The sequence below is a fragment of the Thalassophryne amazonica genome, chromosome 2, assembly GCF_902500255.1.
Source record: "Thalassophryne amazonica chromosome 2, fThaAma1.1, whole genome shotgun sequence".
In the NCBI taxonomy this organism is placed as follows: Eukaryota; Metazoa; Chordata; class Actinopteri; order Batrachoidiformes; family Batrachoididae; genus Thalassophryne; species Thalassophryne amazonica.
The window spans coordinates 119,500,791-119,520,327 of record NC_047104.1 but is presented as its reverse complement, the minus strand read 5'-3'; the positions used below and the strand labels follow the sequence as shown (position 1 = coordinate 119,520,327).

At 45.1% G+C, this 19,537-nt stretch overlaps 1 protein-coding gene across 1 annotated transcript in view; it reads left to right on the top strand.

Annotated features, from left to right (window-relative positions):
- The window catches only part of LOC117529829 (transmembrane protein 255B), a 114,885-nt gene that overhangs the window by 49,237 nt on the left and 46,111 nt on the right, over nt 1-19,537 (top strand). The window lies entirely within an intron of this gene.

Here is a 19,537-nt window from a genome sequence, read left to right as displayed (position 1 = left end):
GTTGCCCCAAGGCGCTTCATATTGCAAGGCAAAGCCATACAATAATTACAGAAAAACCCCAACTGTCAAAACGACCCCCTGTGAGCAAGCACTTGGCGACAGTGGGAAGGAAAAACTCCCTTTTAACAGGAAGAAACCTCCAGCAGAACCAGGCTCAGGGAGGGGCAGTCTTCTGCTGGGACTGGTTGGGGCTAAGGGAGAGACCAAGAAAAAGACATGCTGTGGAGGGGAGCAGAATCCTATTAGGAATATTCACTGCAAGCACCTTTCCCAACACAGAGAGCAGTGTAACACCTGGAACAGGGACAAGAAGTCCATTCCTCTGGTAACTAGGGATGATACCAGTCTCCCAGATGGAAGCAAAGATTTCATACATCACATAAACAACATTTCCACCTGCCTAGAGGATTTGCCCCAATACCACCAGTCCCTGCAGATTTACCAAACGTTAGCTGTTTCACCGCCATTGTAACATGACTGAAGGATCAACCACAAGAACTCTGAACAACAGAAGTCCAGCGCCTGGGGAGCAACCTATACTACTTTGTAAAGGGTGGGATGTTGGAATAGGGGTTGAACTTGACTGTTTGCAAATTTGAAAGTGGAAATGGAAAACTGGATTAGACTCCAAACCTGCTCAACTGAGTTCTGAATTGAATTCGATATTTATTTAATTATCTTGGCTAAATGTTGTTTCTTCAGTTTGTGTTAGAGTTGTCATGATACTGGAATTTCAAACTTGATGTGGATACCCAGGAAAATACATAATACCATTTTTGATAGTATTGATTAGTATCCAAGTACTGATTGATTGATTGGTTGATTAATTTGACAACCACATTATTATCTGCATTAAATGACGACTCCGGCTCTCATCAGTATAAATCTGTTTCCAAGCCCATCAAACTGATTTTCTGAATTGGGGAGCTGATCTTCAACAGTGTTTAAGTTTCTGTGCCTTCGTAGCCCTCATAAGAATGGGAAGTTTGGGTGTGTTGAGGCGTTTTATGTGCTGGCAGGAGGTGCTGAGGTAATGTGAAGGGATGCAGTTGTCAGGCTCTATTGTCTTAGCCGACCTCATCGCCCACTGGCAGCCCATAAAAGCGGTCATTTAAAGTGTTAATGAAGTGGACAGAATGGACCAGTAAAAGATAAAAACCCACCCAGAAAAACTCATTTTCTCAAGCAGGTTTTCATTTTGATTTGTTATTTTGAATGACATTATTTTAATTGTTTAATTAAATTTTCTCCTTTTTATTTTTTCCTATTCCTTTATAGCATTTTGTTTTTAGACATGTTTAAAAAATACATATTCCAAAAATATTAAATTTGACTGTAAAAGTATAATGCATAAAGGCCTGTTTTTACAGCAAAGTCTTGGAAGAATGGAACAAAATCCAGTTTACACACCACATATTATAACTCAGTGAACTCACATTGCATTAATCCTGAACCTGAGTTTCCCATATTTGTTAAAACTAATGGTTTTGGGTTCAAAGGGAATGCACAATGAACTTTAAATACAGTATTATGCTCAATAAAATGAGCTAAATAGGTGTGTTAGAGAGTTAGTGACTTGTGGTAGATTAACAGCTTTCTACAAATCACAGTTTATGACAAAAGGAGTGGGTGAGTAGGTGGGGGTCTCAGATTAGTACTATGCTGGGGGTGCCTACCTGAATGTAAATTTGGACAGTGACACAATAAAAAAAATGTCTGTACACCAAAAGAAAAAACAAACAATCTTTGCTGATCTTTTTTTAAACAATAATATTCACAGTGGGGGAAATAAGTATTTGATCCCCTGTCACCCACCCTGAGGAGGAAACTCATCTCGGCCGCTTGTACTCCTCGCGATCTCGTTCTTTCGGTCACGAGCCAAATCTCATGACCATAGGTGAGGATCGGAACGTAGATCGATCGGTAAATCGAGAGCTTTGCCCCCCTACTCAGCTCTCTCTTCACCACGACGGTCCGATACAGCGACGGCATCACTGCAGATGCTGCACCGATCCGTCTATCGATCTCACGCTCCATCTGGCCCTCACTCGTGAACAAGACCCCGAGATACTTAACTCCTCCACTTGAGGCAAGGACACTCCACCAACCTGAAGAGGGCAAAGCACCTTTTTCCGGTCAAGAACCATGGCCCTCGGATTTGGAGGTGCTGATTTTCATCCCGGATGCTTCACACTCGGCTGCAAACCGCCCCAGTGCATGCTGAAGGTCCTGATTTGACAAAGCCAACAGAACCACATCGTTCGCAAAACAGCAGAGACGAGATTCTGTGGTTCCCAAACCAGACCCCCTCTACACCCTGGCTGCGCCTAGAAATTCGTCCATAAAAATAATGAACAGAACCGGTGACAAAGGGCAGCCCTGGCGGAGGCCAACGTGCACTGGAAACAGGTTTGACTTACTACCGGCAATGCGAACCAAGCTCCTGCTGCGGTCGTACAGGGACCGGATAGCCCTTAGCAAAGGACCCCGAACCCTGTACTCACGGAGCACTCCCCACAGGGTGCGCGGTCGGACACGGTCGAATGCCTTCTCCAGATCCACAAAACACATGTGGACTGGTTGGGCAAACTCCCATGAACCCTCGAGCACCCGATGGAGCGTGTAGAGCTGGTCCAGTGTGTCGCGACCAGGACGAAAACCACACTGCTCCTCCTGAATCCGAGGTTCGACCATCGGTCGAATTCTCCTCTCCAGTACTCTGGAATAGACCTTACCGGGGAGGCTGAGGAGTGTGATAACCCTATAGTTGGAACACACCCTCCGGTCCCCCTTCTTAAACAGAGGGACCACCACCCCGGTCTGCCAATCCAGAGGCACTGTCCCCGATCACCATGCGATGTTGCAGAGGCATGTCAGCCAAGACAACCCCACAACATCCAGAGACTTAAGGTACTCAGGACGGATTTCATCCACCCCAGGAGCCGTGCCACCGAGGAGCTTTCTAACCACCTTGGTGACTTCGGCCTGGGTAATGGATGAGTCCGCCTCTGAGTCCCCAGTCTCTGCTTCCTCTTCGGAAGACGTGACGATGGGATTGAGGAGATCCTCGAAGTACTCCTTCCACCGCCCGACAACATCCCCAGTCAGGGTCAACAGCTCCCCACCCGCACCGTAAACACTGCTGGTGGAGAGCTGCTTCCGCCTCCTGAGGCGTCGGATGGTTTGCCAGAATCTCTTCGAGGCCGACCGATAGTCCTCCTCCATGGCCTCCCCGAACTCCTCCCAGACCCGAGTTTTTGCCTCTGCGACCACACGGGCTGCGGCGGGAGGAGCTCGGAGTCAAGCCGCTGCTCCTCCACGTCGAAAGGAGTCAGTTGAGGTGGCTCGGGCATCTTTTCCGGATGCCCCCTGGACGCCTCGCTGGAGAGGTGTACCGGGCACGTCCATCTGGGAGGAGGCCCCGGGGAAGACCCAGGACACGCTGGAGGGACTACATCTCTCGGCTGGCTTGGGAACGCCTTGGGGTTCCCCCGGAGGAGCTGGGGGAGGTGTGTGTGGATCGGGAGGTCTGGGCAGCTTTGCTTGAGCTGCTGCCCCCGCGACCCAACTCCGGATAAAGCGGAAGAAAATGGATGGATGGATCCCCTGTCAATTTTGCAGGTTTTCCCACCTGCAAAGAATGTAGAGGTCTGTAATTTTTTATCCTAGGTTCACTTCAACTGTGAGAGACAGAATCTAAAAAAAAAAAAATCCAGAAAATCACATCGTATGATTTGAAAATAATTAATTTGCATTTTATTGCATGAAATAAGTATTTGAACACCTACCAACCAGCAAGAATTCTGGCTCACACAGACCTGTTAATTTTTCTTTAAGAAGCCCTCTTATTCTGCACTCTTTACCTGTATTAATTGCACCTGTTTGAACTTGTTACCTGTATAAAAGACACCTGTTCACACACTCAATCAATCACACTCCAACCTGTCCACCATAGCCAAGACCAAAGAGCTGTCTAAGGACACCAGGGACAAAACTGTAGATCTGCACAAGGCTGGGATGGACTACAGGACAACAGGCAAGCAGCTTGGTAGACGACAACAACTGTTGTGATTATTTATTAGAAATTGGAAGAAACACAAGATGACTGTCAATCTCCCTTGGACTGGGATTCCATGCCAGATCTCACTTTGTGGGGTAAGGATGATTCTAAGAAAGCTCAGAACTACACAGGAGGACCTGGTCAATGACCTGAAGAGAGCTGGGACCACAGTCACAAAGATTACATTAGTAACACATGATGCTGTCATGGTTTAAAATCCTGCAGGGCAGCAAGGTCCCCCTGCTCAAGCCAGCACATGTCCAGGCCCATTTGAAGTTCACCAGGGACCATCTGGATGATCCAGAGGAGGCATGGGAGAAGGTCATGTGGTCAGATGAGACCAGAATAGAGCTTTTTGGACTCAACTCCACTTACCATGTTTAGAGGATGAGAACAACCCCAAGAAAACCATCCCAACCATGAAGCATGGGGGTGGAAACATCATACGTGCTCTGCATAGGGGACAGGACGACTGCACTGTACTGAAGGGAGGATGGATGGGGTTGTGTATTGTGAGATTTTGGCAAACAACCTCCTTCCCCCAGAACAACGTCGTGAGAGAGAAGATTCAGAAGAGGCCGGCATGAGGACTTTATGCGGACATTCCACTGTTAAAGGTCATTTTGTAATGAAAGAACGTTTCCGTGACGACGCTGCGAATCTGTGTGCGCCGCGACAGGAAAAACACCTCCGTGTTGAAAACAATTTGTAAAATTCAGGTGGCTTTTGATGGCTTTCAACAAGTGAGTAACTGAGAAATTGTTTAACAGCTTGGGCATGTTCCAACTTGCCCGTTAAGGTTTCCAACAGAGGTGTTTTTCCTGTCGCGACCCCCCACAGTCGGGTGCGGCCCGACATGCGACTCTGCCCGCACGTTCTTTCATTACAAAATGACCTTTAACAGTGGAATGTCCGCATAAACTCCTCATGCCGACTTCTTCTGAAAGTTCTCTGTTCTCTGATGACTTACTGGGTGAACAGAGCCTGAAATGTGGAAGTTTTCAACTTGAAACAGCGAGATGACGCCGCCTCAGAGCGCAGATCCCCGTCAGGTGCCGTGGGCCGTCCTTACGGCGACACTACCAGACCAAAATTTCTCATCAGCCGTTAAAATTTTCAACAAAAACTAGCTGAATTTATCGAATGGTGTCCACTCAGTTGTGCCTTACAGTTTTGAAAAAATTTTTATCAAACAAAGCAGCAGTCTCTGAGCCATTCCTAAACAATGAAAAAACGACGAGAGGGTGGGCCACTCCTCACTCAAAGACTGCCCACAGGCGAATGACGTAACCGACAGGCGTGAAAAAACTCTCGCATGCCCACGAGGGTTCAAGCATGTCTGATGTAATCACACATGATTCAAATCCATATGGTTTTTGAAAAAAATAATAAGGTCGGATACTTTTCTAATAGACCTCGTATATATATATATATATATATATATATATATATATATATATATATATATATATATAGTGTGTGTGTGTATGTATGTGTGTGCAGTTACAGCAAGTATATTTATATTTACTATTTTACAGGTGCATGTCAAAAAATTTGAATATCATGAAAACTTCAATATTTTTTGTCAGGTATTTTAGAAAGTGACCATTTTACATGCACTCACTGCTCACTTTATTAGGGAAGCTACTCACTTCCTAATACCTTGTTGGACCCCATTTTGTCTTCAGAGCTGCCTTAATTCTTTGTGGCATAGATTCAACATGGTGTTGGAAACAGTCCTCAGAGATGTTGGTCCATACTGACATGACGGCATCACGCAGTCACCCAGTCTGCCCATTCTCCTCTGACCTCTGACAACAAGGCATTTTTGATCACAAATGCCACTCACTAGACATATCTTCTCTTTTTTCATACCATTCTCTATAAACCCTAGAGATGGTTGTGTGTGAAAATCCCAGTAGATCAACAGTTTCTGAAATTATCAGACAAGCCCGTCTGGCACTAACAACTATGTCACATTCAAAGTCACTTAAATCCCCCTTCTTCCCCATCCTGATACTCGGTATGAACTTCAGCAAGTCATCTTCACCACATCTAGCTGCCTAAATGCATTGAGTTACTGCCATGTGACTGGCTGATTAGGTATTTGTGTAGAACAGGTGTACCTAATAAAGTGGATGGTGAGTGTAGTATCAGTACATAATTCATCCAGCAGAGGATGGTCGATGATATTGTTTACAGTGCTGTCAAGCATGGTCAGGACCCCCAAGAGACAAGTTGCTATGCAGTCAGCTCATCAGGTTCAGAACAGATGAGAAGTCTATTTTATACAAAATGCTGAGTGATGCAACTTGATGACTACCAGTCCAAGTGATGGCAGCGTGATGTATGTTTGTTGTTGATTGCCTAATAAAATGGAGTGAGTGTACTCACAACTCATTGTCTAAATCGTTTCAAGCACTTTTAAAACAATTTAGAATTATAGCCTACAACTCAAAACCAAACAAGAAAGAACGAAAGAAAGAAAATATCACAATCATTAGTTTCAAGTTTGACTCACTATTTCTGCGCTATACTGTAAATACCATGAATCCCTCAGTCTGGTTCACTACACACAACCCAAATCATGGGGAAGACTGCTGACTAGACATTCATTCATTTTCTATACCTGCGTACTCCAGTTAAGGCTCACAGGGGCACTGGAGCCTATCCCAGCATTCAAAGAGTGAGAGGCAGGGTACACACTCAAAAAAATGGCTCTTTAGATTAACTCAATTCAATTAGGTGCAGGATTTCCATCTAATAAATATATGTAGCCCCAACTCAAATAAAGCGCATGCATACAACATAATGTAATTTAATTGAGTTGGGACTACATACAGTAATTATTCGATGGAATCCAATCCAATGAGTTCATTTTTTGAGTGTATCACACAAACAAATGACTCATTGGAAGAACTCAATTCAATTATGTGCAGGATTGCCATCTAATAAATACAAGGTCTGTTAGAAAAGTATCGGATCTTTTTATTTTTTTCAAAAACTATATGGATTTGAATCACGTGTGATTGCATCAGCCAAGCTTGAACCTTCATGCGCTTGCGTGAGTTTTTTCACGCCTATCGGTTGCGTCATTCGCCTGTGAGCAGGCTTTGAGTGAGCACTGGTCCTCCCCCCTTGTCGAATTTTCATTGTGAGGAAAATGTCTGAACGGCTGGAGCAGCGCTGCATCAGATTTTTCCAGAAACTGTGAGAGACAGCCAGGTGGACACCATTTGGAAAATTCAGATGGCTTTCAGGGACGATTTATGGGCATCACAGAGATTAAGGAGTGGTACAGCCGGTTTAAAGACGGCGCATAATGGTGGAGGACACGCCGCGCTTCGAGCGGCGATCCATAGGCTGAAACGACCAGATCATTTCCAAACTGAATGCTGTGTTGATCCGGGACGTCGTCTGACTACCAGAGAAATGGCAGAAAAGGTGGACATCAGCACTTTCCCGGCACATTACACTGTTAAAGGAGATTTTTGTAATGAAAACAGGAGCGGAGGAATTCGCCATGGAGCCGCTAATAGCACGGAACGAAAGCCCCTCCGTGTTGGTCTCACAGGACGTGACATGCCCAGATCTTTGACAATTTCTCAGATACTCACTCGACTGAAAAGCCACCCAAAGCCGTCTGACTCTTCCGAATGGTGGAAGAGCTGGGCATGTCCCGTGAGACTTCCAACACGGAGGTGCTTTTTGTTCTGCTCCATTAGCGGCTCCGTCCTGACGCGCAAATTCCGCTGCACGTCTTTCATTACAAAATCTCCTGTAACAGTGTAATGTGCCCCAAAAAGTGCTATGTCCACCTCTCTTGCCATTTCTCTGGTAGTCAGATGACGTCCCGGATCAACACAGCCTTCACTTTGGAAATGATCTGGTCGTTTCAGCCTGTCGATGGCCGCTTGAAGCGCGGCGTGCCCTCAGCCGCTGTGGGCCATCTTTAATCCAGTTGTAATGCTCCTTAATCTGTATGATACCCATAAGATCTTCACCGAAAGCCATCTAAATTTTCCAAATGGTTTCCACCTGGCTGTCTCTCACAGTTTCTGAAAAAATTTTGATGCAGCAAAGCGGCAGTCGCTCAGCCATTTTCCTGACAATGAAAATCCACCGAGGGGGCTGGTCCACTCCTCCCACAAAGCCTGCTCACAGGCGAATGACGCAACCGACAGGCATGAAAAAACTCACGCATGCGCACAAAGGTTCAAGCTTGGCTGATGCAATCACACGTGATTCAAATCCATATGGTTTTTGCAAAAAATAAAAAGGTCCGTTACTTTTTTAACAGACCTCGTGTATGTGGTGCCAACTAAATTAAATTAAATTATCTTGCATGGATGTGCTTTATTTGAGTTGGGGCTACATATATTTATTAGATGGAAATCCTGCACATAATTGAATAATTGAGTTCATCCAATGCATCAGTTTTTTGAGTGCACCCTGGCCAGTCTGTCGCAGGGCCATGTATAGACAGACAAACACAGCCTCAATTTAAAGTTTTCAATTCACCTAACTACCATGTCTTTGAAAGTGGGGGGGAGCTGTAGAACCCAGAGGGAACCAACACAAAAACAGGGAGAATACTCAAACTCCACACAGACACGGGGGAAGCAATCCCACTTCTTGTTGTGAAGCAACAGTGCTAACCACTAACTTTCAATTTATTTATTTTGCACCCAATTACAACAAAGTCACCCCAAGGCGCTTTGCATGGGGAAGGTCTAACCTTTCTCCATGTAGCTCCTGAGTGGCATCAACCTTTGCCTTAAAAATCAGATTTTCACATGTGACTGGGTGAGAGGATTATGATGGCCAAATCTGGTGACCTTGAATGAACATTAATCGATTAATCAGTTAGGCCAACCTTTTTATATAAAAATAAAATCTGACTAGAATGACATACTGAGAAACCCATGGCTTACGCACAAACTACATTTTGCATATCACTGATATCATTATACGAGGTCTGTGATGAAAAATTGGTCCTTTTTTTTTCAAAAAATAAATGGATTTGATTCATATGTTTTTACGTCAGACATGCTTGAACCCTCGTGCGCATGCGTGAGTTTTGTCATGCGTGTCGGTAACGTCATTCGCCTGTGGGCAGGCCTTGAGTGAGGAGTGCTCCACCCCACCCGTCAGAATATCTTTGTCTGAATAGCCGCTGCGGACGGTGTGCGTTGCTTTATCAACATTTTTTCTGGACCTGTGAGGAATATCCGAGTGGACACTATTCGAGAAATTAAGCTGGTTTTCGGTGAAAAGTTTAACGGCTGATGAGAGATTATGGGGTGTTTCTGTCGCTGTAAAGACTTCCCACGGAGCAGGACGTCGCGCAGCGCTTCCAGGCACCATCGTCGGCCTGTTTCGACCTGAAAACATCCTAATTTAAGGCTTAATTCACCAGCATGAGGACTTTATGCGGACATTCCACTGTTTAAAGACATTTTGTAATGAAAGATGTGCACGCAAATTCGCCAAGTCGTTTCCGTGACGACTCGGCGAATCTGTGTGCGCCGCGACAGGAAAAACACCTCCGTGTTGAAAACCATTTGTAAAATTCAGGCGGCTTTTGATGGCTTTCAACAAGTGAGTAACTGAGAAATTGTTTAACAGCTTGGGCATGTTCCAACTTGCCCGTTAAGGTTTCCAACAGAGGTGTTTTTCCTGTCGCAACCCCCCGCGGTCGGATCCGGCCCGACATGAGACTCTGCCCGCACGTTCTTTCATTACAAAATGTCCGTTAACAATGGAATGTCCGAATAAACTCCTCATGCCGACTTCTTCTGAAAGTTCTCCGTTCTCTGATGACTTACTGGGTCAACAGAGCCTGAAATGTGGAAGTTTTCAACTTGAAATGGCGAGACGCTGCCGCCTCGAAGCGCAGATCACCGTCAGGCGCCGTGGGCTGTCCTTAAAGCGACACTACCAGACCAAAATCTCTCATCAGCCGTAAAACGTTTTACGGAAAACCAGCTGAATTTATCGAATGGTGTCCACTCAGTTGTGCCTTACAGTTTTTGAAAAAATTTTGATCAAACAAAGCAGCAGTCTCTGAGCCATTCCTAAACAATGAAAAAACGACGAGAGGGTGGGCGACTCCTCACTCAAAGACTGCCCACAGGCGAATGACATAACCGACAGGCGTGAAAAAACTCTTGCATGCCCACGAGGGTTCAAGCATGTCTGATGTAATCACACGTGATTCAAATCCATATGGTTTTTGAAAAAAATAATAAGGTCCGTTACTTTTATCACAGACCTCGTATATGATTCTTTGTGGCCTTGACAATGTCCAAAACTGAACCAACGTGTCCTTCACTAACACACAGCCCTTCCACCATGTCTAATTCATACGGGCTCCATAGTGTTTTGAGTTAAGTCCCATTGACAGTTCAGGGATCTTTATTGCAGAAAGTTACGATCTTTGTCATTGTATGTATTGTGATTGTATTTTAAGTGTATATGAAGCTCTGATGCTGCCCACAGATCAGACATGGTGCACAGTTTGATGGTGTAACATACTGCACTGGCACCACATGATGTACCTAAAAAAAACCACAGCACGCCTGTAGTGCAACTTTAGCACAACCTTGGGGTTTGTGGAAAACGTCCTGGTAATGTCATGGTATGGATGGCATCTGAATGAAATAGGTGGGTATGGACTAGTTGGTGGATGTGATGACACACAGCAGCAGTTTATGCTGCTGGACCTGACCTGAACCTGGCCATCACTTGTTCCACCTTATTTGGCCTAAACAACTTGAAGTACTTTGTTCATGCAGGGATGGATGAACAGACACACAGGAGTGAAAGGATTCCCGCACGTGCTGCTGCTGAGTACGGATGTAAAAATGGCCAAAATGCTCATCCCGCACAAACAAATACTTGCAAATGTCTTGCTTTGTCCAACCAAATCAATCCAAATGTAACAAAATGTCCAATTTTTACCAGTAATAGACAAGAAAAAATGACTCTGCTGAACCCTTGGTATTATTATCTTTGCAAAAAACTGTTTATTTTATATTCAGAATAGCTGCCAGGTAATTTCAGCGAATTGAGATGTTTGATGTCTTCTTTTGGTGCAGGAGGTTTAGTCTTGAAGGGACGATTGAACGGACAGTAAATGACGCTCAGAGATCAACTTTATGATCAGACATCTGTGGTCAGCCAGCTGGATCGGTTATACGTATTCCAATCAGCCACTGTCCTCTCTCTCTCACTCACTCACACACACACACACACACACACACACACACACACACACACACACACCCCTCAAACTGACATGAAGAACTGATCTGAAGTATTTGTGTTTATTGACAAGTGGCAGAATTTGCACTGATGGCACAGTTCCACAGTTATCGACCGATACGTGACAGAAGCAGCACCGTGTATTTGTTGTGTGTGTGCTTGTGTGGATCAGACCAGAAGAATGAGATTGACCTTGCTGGTACAAAAAGCCATTTCTGTGTACCTCACGTTCCCTCTTCAACCATAAATTCCCCATAAAGCACCTCTGTATTGGCAAAGCAAGAAGCCGTACATTCCCTTTATCGCTCTGCAGCCGGGAAGCAGCTATCTAATCAGGACACACACACAGACACACACCAGCACAGACAAAGTTGACATACTGTGTGTGAGTGTGTGTGTGTGTGGGGGGGGGGGGGGGGGGGGGGGCGTGCACATGCACACACATTTTATCAGACATATTGATAACTCAATAAAAGTCAGTAATTGAAAATGCTTAGAGCTCAAGGACAGTAAATGATACGGTGATGAGTAAAACCTATTTTTGTAGATAATGTCAGCTGTGCTGCTAATCCAATATTTATTGAGATATTTAAGTATTCATTTCATTTTTACTAAGAGTAAAGATTCACCTGTGTCAGTTTAATATGTATATGTCACGGACATGAACGAGTGAAGCTCTTCAGCATCTCACCTTGTCATTTAGGTCCTTCAGACTTTTTTTCAGTAAATGCTTTTTTCCGTTGCCTTAATGCGGTAACTGTTAAAGATTCACACCCTCTACCATGTGTGGATGATAGCCTTGATGCCTTGGCAGGCTCGGCCTGGTTCAGCACACTTGACTTTTCTAACGACTACTGGCAGGTGGAAGTAGCGGAGGAGGCCGTGAGAAGACAGCCTTTAGACAGCCACCACTGGTAGAGCCATGCCGATGAGTCTGTCAAACTCTCTGGCCACCTTTCAGTGGATGATGGAACTTGTACTGAGGGGCTTGGCCTGGCACATTTGCATGGTATACCTGGACCATATACTGATTTACAGCCACTCCTTCGGAGATCATCTCCTTCACATCGAGGAGGTTCTGTCCAGGATACAGCAGGCTGGGCTGAAGCTGAACCCAAGCAAATGCCACATCACAAGGGAGCATGTGGTTTTTCTGGGCCATGTAGTCTATCAGCAGGGTCTCCGACTGGACCCCCTTAATACAGACAAGGTGAGGGCCTGGCCCACTCCACGTACCTCGGTGGAGGTGAGGGCATTTGTTGATCTGTGTTCGTATTACAGGATGTTCGTGAAGGACTTCTTGAACCATGCAGCTCCAATGAATTACCTTGTGGGAAAGAAGGTACCTTTTGAGTGGACATCAGAGTGTGAGGTGGCCTTTTCCTACCTTAAGCAGGTGCTTACCTCCTCTCCTATGGTAACACTGCCGAATTTTTGCACTTCCCTTTAAAGTATACACCAATGCTTCCAATGAGGCAGTATGGGCAGTGTTGGCACAGGATGTGGGGGGAGTTCGAGAGGGTAGTGGCGTATGACAGCCAGCCTCTCACAAAGACACTGAAGAGGTGGTCCACTTTTGATAGAGAACTGTGGGTGGTCGAGTGGTCTGTGTGTGAGTTCAAGCACTATGTGGGGCTGTCCACTTTCTCTATCATAACTGACCATCGTCCACTGTGAGCATCAGAAACATGGCTATGGACAACGGGTCATAGGAGTAGGTGGATTTTGGAACTGGATCCGTTTGACTGGATCATGATTCACAAGGCTGGGGCCCGGCACAATAATGCGGATGCACTGTCATGCTGACTGGCTTCTCCCCTTCAAGGGGACCCAGACAGGTTGGCTGGGGGGCTCACTCTCGCCTCCGTATGGGAGCCATTCTGCTCCTCACCTTCCGGGGTGTCCTGTTCGGGCCCGTAGTCTGCCTACTCCCTCTCGGGGAGTGACTCTGAGCTATGGGCCCAGCAGCATGACGACCCAGATATTAGCATAATGTTGGGGTTGTTAGAACGGGACACAACAAGACTGCCTCGAAGGCTGCTCAGGGGGTCCTCTGCCAAACTGAGGAAACTTGGGACAGAGTTCAGCTGCCTGTCGATAGTAGGTGGACTGTTGTGTCGCATTGTGCAGCCGACAGCATCGCGGAAGGATCAAATTCAGGTGGTGGTCCCCTCGTCTATGGTGCCTGAGCTCCTGCAGCCGGCACACATCTCGGCAAAGTGAGTGTGGGTGACGGTCAGACAGTCTTACTATTGGCCATTTATGCTGAGAGACATTAAACGTTGGTGCGAGTAGTGAGGCCTGCCAGATCCGCCGGTGCCCTGTTCCCAGACCAAGAGCACCTATGGGGGTGTCTCAGGCTGCCACTACAGAGGGTGACAGCAGACATTTTGGAGTTGCATTTGACCTCCGGGGGAAACAAACACGTTCTAGTGGTGGAGGACTACTTCTCCAGATTTGTTAATCTGCACGCGCTGTGAAATCAGACAGTGCAGACTGTGGCTCACTGCCTGTTTGAGGATTATGTGTTGGTGCATGGGGTCCCTGAAGTTTTTCACAGTGATCAGGGCTACCAGTTTGAGGAAGAGGTGATTCAAAGCCTGTGTCAGTAATTGGACATAAAGAAAACATGCACCACCGCATATAGTCTGATGGCATGGTGGAGCATCATAACAGGACTCTGATTGATCAGCTAGCTAAAATGTTGCTGTCGCAAAGGGCGTATGGGACTCGTATGTGAAGCAAGTTGCTTTTGCCTACAACACCTCTAAGCATTCCAGTACCCAGTTCACTCCTACTTTCTCATGCATGGATGTGAGGTGCGGGTTCCAGCTGACGTGCATGTGCCAGTGGTTATTTGAGACCACTAGGGCTTGGGGATGCAGGCGGAGTATGTGTCAGCTATGGCAGAGTGGTTGAAGTCAGCATTCGGCATGGCTAGGCTCAATTTGGCAGAATCACATGATCAACAGAAACGGTACTACAACAACAGTTGCTGTCCCTGTGCCTATGGTGTGGGTGCACTGGTGTGGCTGAATAATCCCACTGAAAACCGCACCAAGTTGGCGCCACACTGGTGAGGCCCCTATTGGGTCGCTGCCCTAACATACCGCATTGTTAACCCTCTGGACTCTATAGAATGAACCCAGGTTGTTCATCATGACAGACTCAAACCATACACCCTGCCATTACCGATGCACACGCGTCCTGCTGCTCCTCTTTCCTGGAGTCCCTCTTCGGTTCCTATGGGGGCCAGCATCCCGAGCCTTGGATGTGAAAGTTCAGCCTCAAGCTGCGGGAGAAGATTATGAACTTTGGGAGGATTCGAGGGGATTGGTGCCCGCTGAATCTCGTGGGGGGAGAGTGGTGCAACCTCCGTTGCACCTCAAAAACTGTTAGGTTTTGAGTCCAATTAAGTGTGTTTTGTTATGGTTTTCCTGGATGCTATGTTGATCCAGGTATTTGGGAGTCTGTTATGCTGTTTTTTTTTTTATTTATGTGTTTTGTTTGCTGTTGTACTAGAAACGGGGACATTTCATGTTTGGGGGGGGGGGGGGGGGTAACAGACTTTCTGATGTCTTTGCTTTGATCACTGCACAGAGTAATTCTGGCAATCAATCAATTTCAATCAATTTTTTTATATAGCGCCAAATCACAACAAACAGTTGCCCCAAGGCGCTTTATATTGTAAGGCAAGGCCATACAATAATTATGTAAAACCCCAACGGTCAAAACGACCCCCTGTGAGCAAGCACTTGGCTACAGTGGGAAGGAAAAACTCCCTTTTAACAGGAAGAAACCTCCAGCAGAACCAGGCTCAGGGAGGGGCAGTCTTCTGCTGAGACTGGTTGGGGCGGAGGGAGAGAACCAGGAAAAAGACATGCTGTGGAGGGGAGCAGAGATCGATCACTAATGATTAAATGCAGAGTGGTGCATACAGAGCAAAAAGAGAAAGAAACAGTGCATCATGGGAACCCCCCAGCAGTCTACGTCTATAGCAGCATAACTAAGGGATGGTTCAGGGTCACCCGATCCAGCCCTAACTATAAGCTTTAGCAAAAAGGAAAGTTTTAAGCCTAATCTTAAAAGTAGAGAGGGTGTCTGTCTCCCTGATCTGAATTGGGAGCTGGTTCCACAGGAGAGGAGCCTGAAAGCTGAAGGCTCTGCCTCCCATTCTACTCTTACAAACCCTAGGAACTACAAGTAAGCCTGCAGTCTGAGAGCGAAGCGCTCTATTGGGGTGATATGGTACTACGAGGTCCCTAAGATAAGATGGGACCTGATTATTCAGAACCTTATAAGTAAGAAGAAGAATTTTAAATTCTATTCTAGAATTAACAGGAAGCCAATGAAGAGAGGCCAATATGGGTGAGATATGCTCTCTCCTTCTAGTCCCCGTCAGTACTCTAGCTGCAGCATTTTGAATTAACTGAAGGCTTTTTAGGGAACTTTTAGGACAACCTGATAATAATGAATTACAATAGTCCAGCCTAGAGGAAATAAATGCATGAATTAGTTTTTCAGCATCACTCTGAGACAAGACCTTTCTGATTTTAGAGATATTGCGTAAATGCAAAAAAGCAGTCCTACATATTTGTTTAATATGCGCTTTGAATGACATATCCTGATCAAAAATGACTCCAAGATTTCTCACAGTATTACTAGAGGCCAGGGTAATGCCATCCAGAGTAAGGATCTGGTTAGACACCATGTTTCTAAGATTTGTGGGGCCAAGTACAATAACTTCAGTTTTATCTGAGTTTAAAAGCAGGAAATTAGAGGTCATCCATGTCTTTATGTCTGTAAGACAATCCTGCAGTTTAGCTAATTGGTGTGTGTCCTCTGGCTTCATGGATAGATAAAGCTGGGTATCATCTGGGTAACAATGAAAATTTAAGCAATACCGTCTAATAATACTACCTAAGGGAAGCATGTATAAAGTGAATAAAATTGGTCCTAGCACAGAACCTTGTGGAACTCCATAATTAACCCTAGTCTGTGAAGAAGATTCCCCATGTACATGAACAAATTGTAATCTATTAGACAAATATGATTCAAACCACCGCAGTGCAGTGCCTTTAATACCTATGGCATGCTCTAATCTCTGTAATAAAATTTTATGGTCAACAGTATCAAAAGCAGCACTGAGGTCTAACAGAACAAGCACAGAGATGAGTCCACTGTCCGAGGCCATAAGAAGATCATTTGTAACCTTCACTAATGCTGTTTCTGTACTATGATGAATTCTAAAACCTGACTGAAACTCTTCAAATAGACCATTCCTCTGCAGATGATCAGTTAGCTGTTTTACAACTACCCTTTCAAGAATTTTTGAGAGAAAAGGAAGGTTGGAGATTGGCCTATAATTAGCTAAGATAGCTGGGTCAAGTGATGGCTTTTTAAGTAATGGTTTAATTACTGCCACCTTTAAAGCCTGTGGTACATAGCCAACTAACAAAGATAGATTGATCATATTTAAGATCGAAGCATTAAATAATGGTAGGGCTTCCTTGAGCAGCCTGGTAGGAATGGGGTCTAATAAACATGTTGATGGTTTGGATGAAGTAACTAATGAAAATAACTCAGACAGAACAATCGGAGAGAATGAGTCTAACCAAATACCGGCATCACTGAAAGCAGCCAAAGATAACGATACGTCTTTGGGATGGTTATGAGTAATTTTTTCTCTAATAGTTAAAATTTTGTTAGCAAAGAAAGTCATGAAGTCATTACTAGTTAAAGTTAATGGAATACTCAGCTCAATAGAGCTCTGACTCTTTGTCAGCCTGGCTACAGTGCTGAAAAGAAACCTGGGGTTGTTCTTATTTTCTTCAATTAGTGATGAGTAGAAAGATGTCCTAGCTTTACGGAGGGCTTTTTTTATAGAGCAACAGACTCTTTTTCCAGGCTCTTTTTCCTCTTTTTCAGAGGAGCTACAGCATCCAAAGTTGTCTTCAATGAGGATGTAAAACTATTGACGAGATACTCTATCTCACTTACAGAGTTTAGGTAGCTACTCTGCACTGTGTTGGTATATGGCATTAGAGAACATAAAGAAGGAATCATATCCTTAAACCTAGTTACAGCGCTTTCTGAAAGACTTCTAGTGTAATGAAACTTATTCCCCACTGCTGGGTAGTCCATCAGAGTAAATGTAAATGTTATTAAGAGTAAATGTTATTAAGAAATGATCAGACAGCAGGGAGTTTTCAGGGAATACTGTTAAGTCTTCTACTTCCATACCATAAGTCAGAACAAGATCTAAGATATGATTAAAGTGGTGGGTGGACTCATTTACTTTTTGAGCAAAGCCAATAGAGTCTAATAATAGATTAAATGCAGTGTTGAGGCTGTCATTCTCAGCATCTGTGTGGATGTTAAAATCGCCCACTATAATTATCTTATCTGAGCTAAGCACTAAGTCAGACAAAAGGTCTGAAAATTCACAGAGAAACTCACAGTAAGGACCAGGTGGACGATAGATAATAACAAATAAAACTGGTTTTTGGGACTTCCAATTTGGATGGACAAGACTAAGAGTCAAGCTTTCAAATGAATTAAAGCTCTGTCTGGGTTTTTGATTAATTAATAAGCTGGAATGGAAGATTGCTGCTAATCCTCCGCCCCGGCCCGTGCTACGAGCGTTCTGACAGTTAGTGTGACTCGGGGGTGTTGACTCATTTAAACTAACATATTCATCCTGCTGTAACCAGGTTTCTGTAAGGCAGAATAAATCAATATGTTGATCAATTATTATATCATTTACCAACAGGGACTTAGAAGAGAGAGACCTAATGTTTAATAGACCACATTTAACTGTTTTAGTCTGTGGTGCTATATTATTTTTTCTTTTTGAATTTTTATGCTTAAATAGATTTTTGCTGGTTATTGGTGGTCTGGGAGCAGGCACCGTCTCTACAGGGATGGGGTAGTGAGGGGATGGCAGGGGGAGAGAAGCTGCAGAGAGGAGTGTAAGACTACAACTCTGCTTCCTGGTCCCAACCCTGGATAGTCACGGTTTGGAGGATTTAAGAAAACTGGCCAGATTTCTAGAAATGAGAGCTGCTCCATCCAAAGTGGGATGGGTGCCATCTCTCCTAACAAGACCAGGTTTTCCCCAGAAGCTTTGCCAATTATCTATGAAGCCCACCTCATTTTTTGGACACCACTCAGACAGCCAGCAATTCAGGGAGAACATGCGGCTAAACATGTCACTCCTGGTCCAGTTGGGGAGGGGCCCAGAGAAAACTACAGAGTCCGACATTGTTTTTGCAAAGTTACACACCGATTTAATGTTAATTTTAGTGACCTCCGATTGCCGTAACCGGGTGTCATTACTGCCGACGTGAATTACAATCGTACCAAATTTACGCTTAGCCTTAGCCAGCAGTTTCAAATTTCCTTCAATGTCGCCTGCTCTGGCCCCTGGAAGACAATTGACTATGGTTGCTGGTGTCGCTAACTTCGCATTTCTCAAAACAGAGTCGCCAATAACCAGAGTTTGTTCCTCGGCGGGTGTGTCGCCGACTGGGGAAAAACGGTTAGAAATGTGAACGGGTTGGCGGTGTACACGGGGCTTCTGTTTAGAACTACGCTTCCTCCTCACAGTCACCCAGTCGGCCTGCTTTCCCGGCTGCTCGGGATCTGCCAGGGGGTAACTAACGGCGGCTAAGCTACCTTGGTCCGCACCGACTACAGGGGCCTGGCTAGCTGTAGAATTTTCCACGGTGCAGAGCCGAGTCTCCAATTCGCCCAGCCTGGCCTCCAAAGCTACGAATAAGCTACACTTATTACAAGTACCATTACTGCTAAAGGAGGCCGTGGAATAACTAAACATTTCACACCCAGAGCAGAAAAGTGCAGGAGAGACAGGAGAAGCCGCCATGCTAAATCGGCTAAGAGCTAGTAGCTGCGCTAAGCTAGCGGATTCCTAAAAACACGCAAAGTGAATAATGTGTAAATAATTTAGAGGTGATTCAGCAGAAGGAGTGCTTTAGTTAAGGCACGTAAAGATTACACTGGGAAACAAATCGTAATCTAGATAACTAGATCAATCTAACTGCGCAGATTAAACAGCTAACAGATACAGAAAAACACCGCTGTGCTCCGGAACAGGAAGTGATACAATACCGCAGTGAGAGCTAGCACTGTTGTGTTGCCGTAAAACAGGAGGTGTGAGGCAATGTGCCCCTGCTGGTGTGTGTGGAGGAA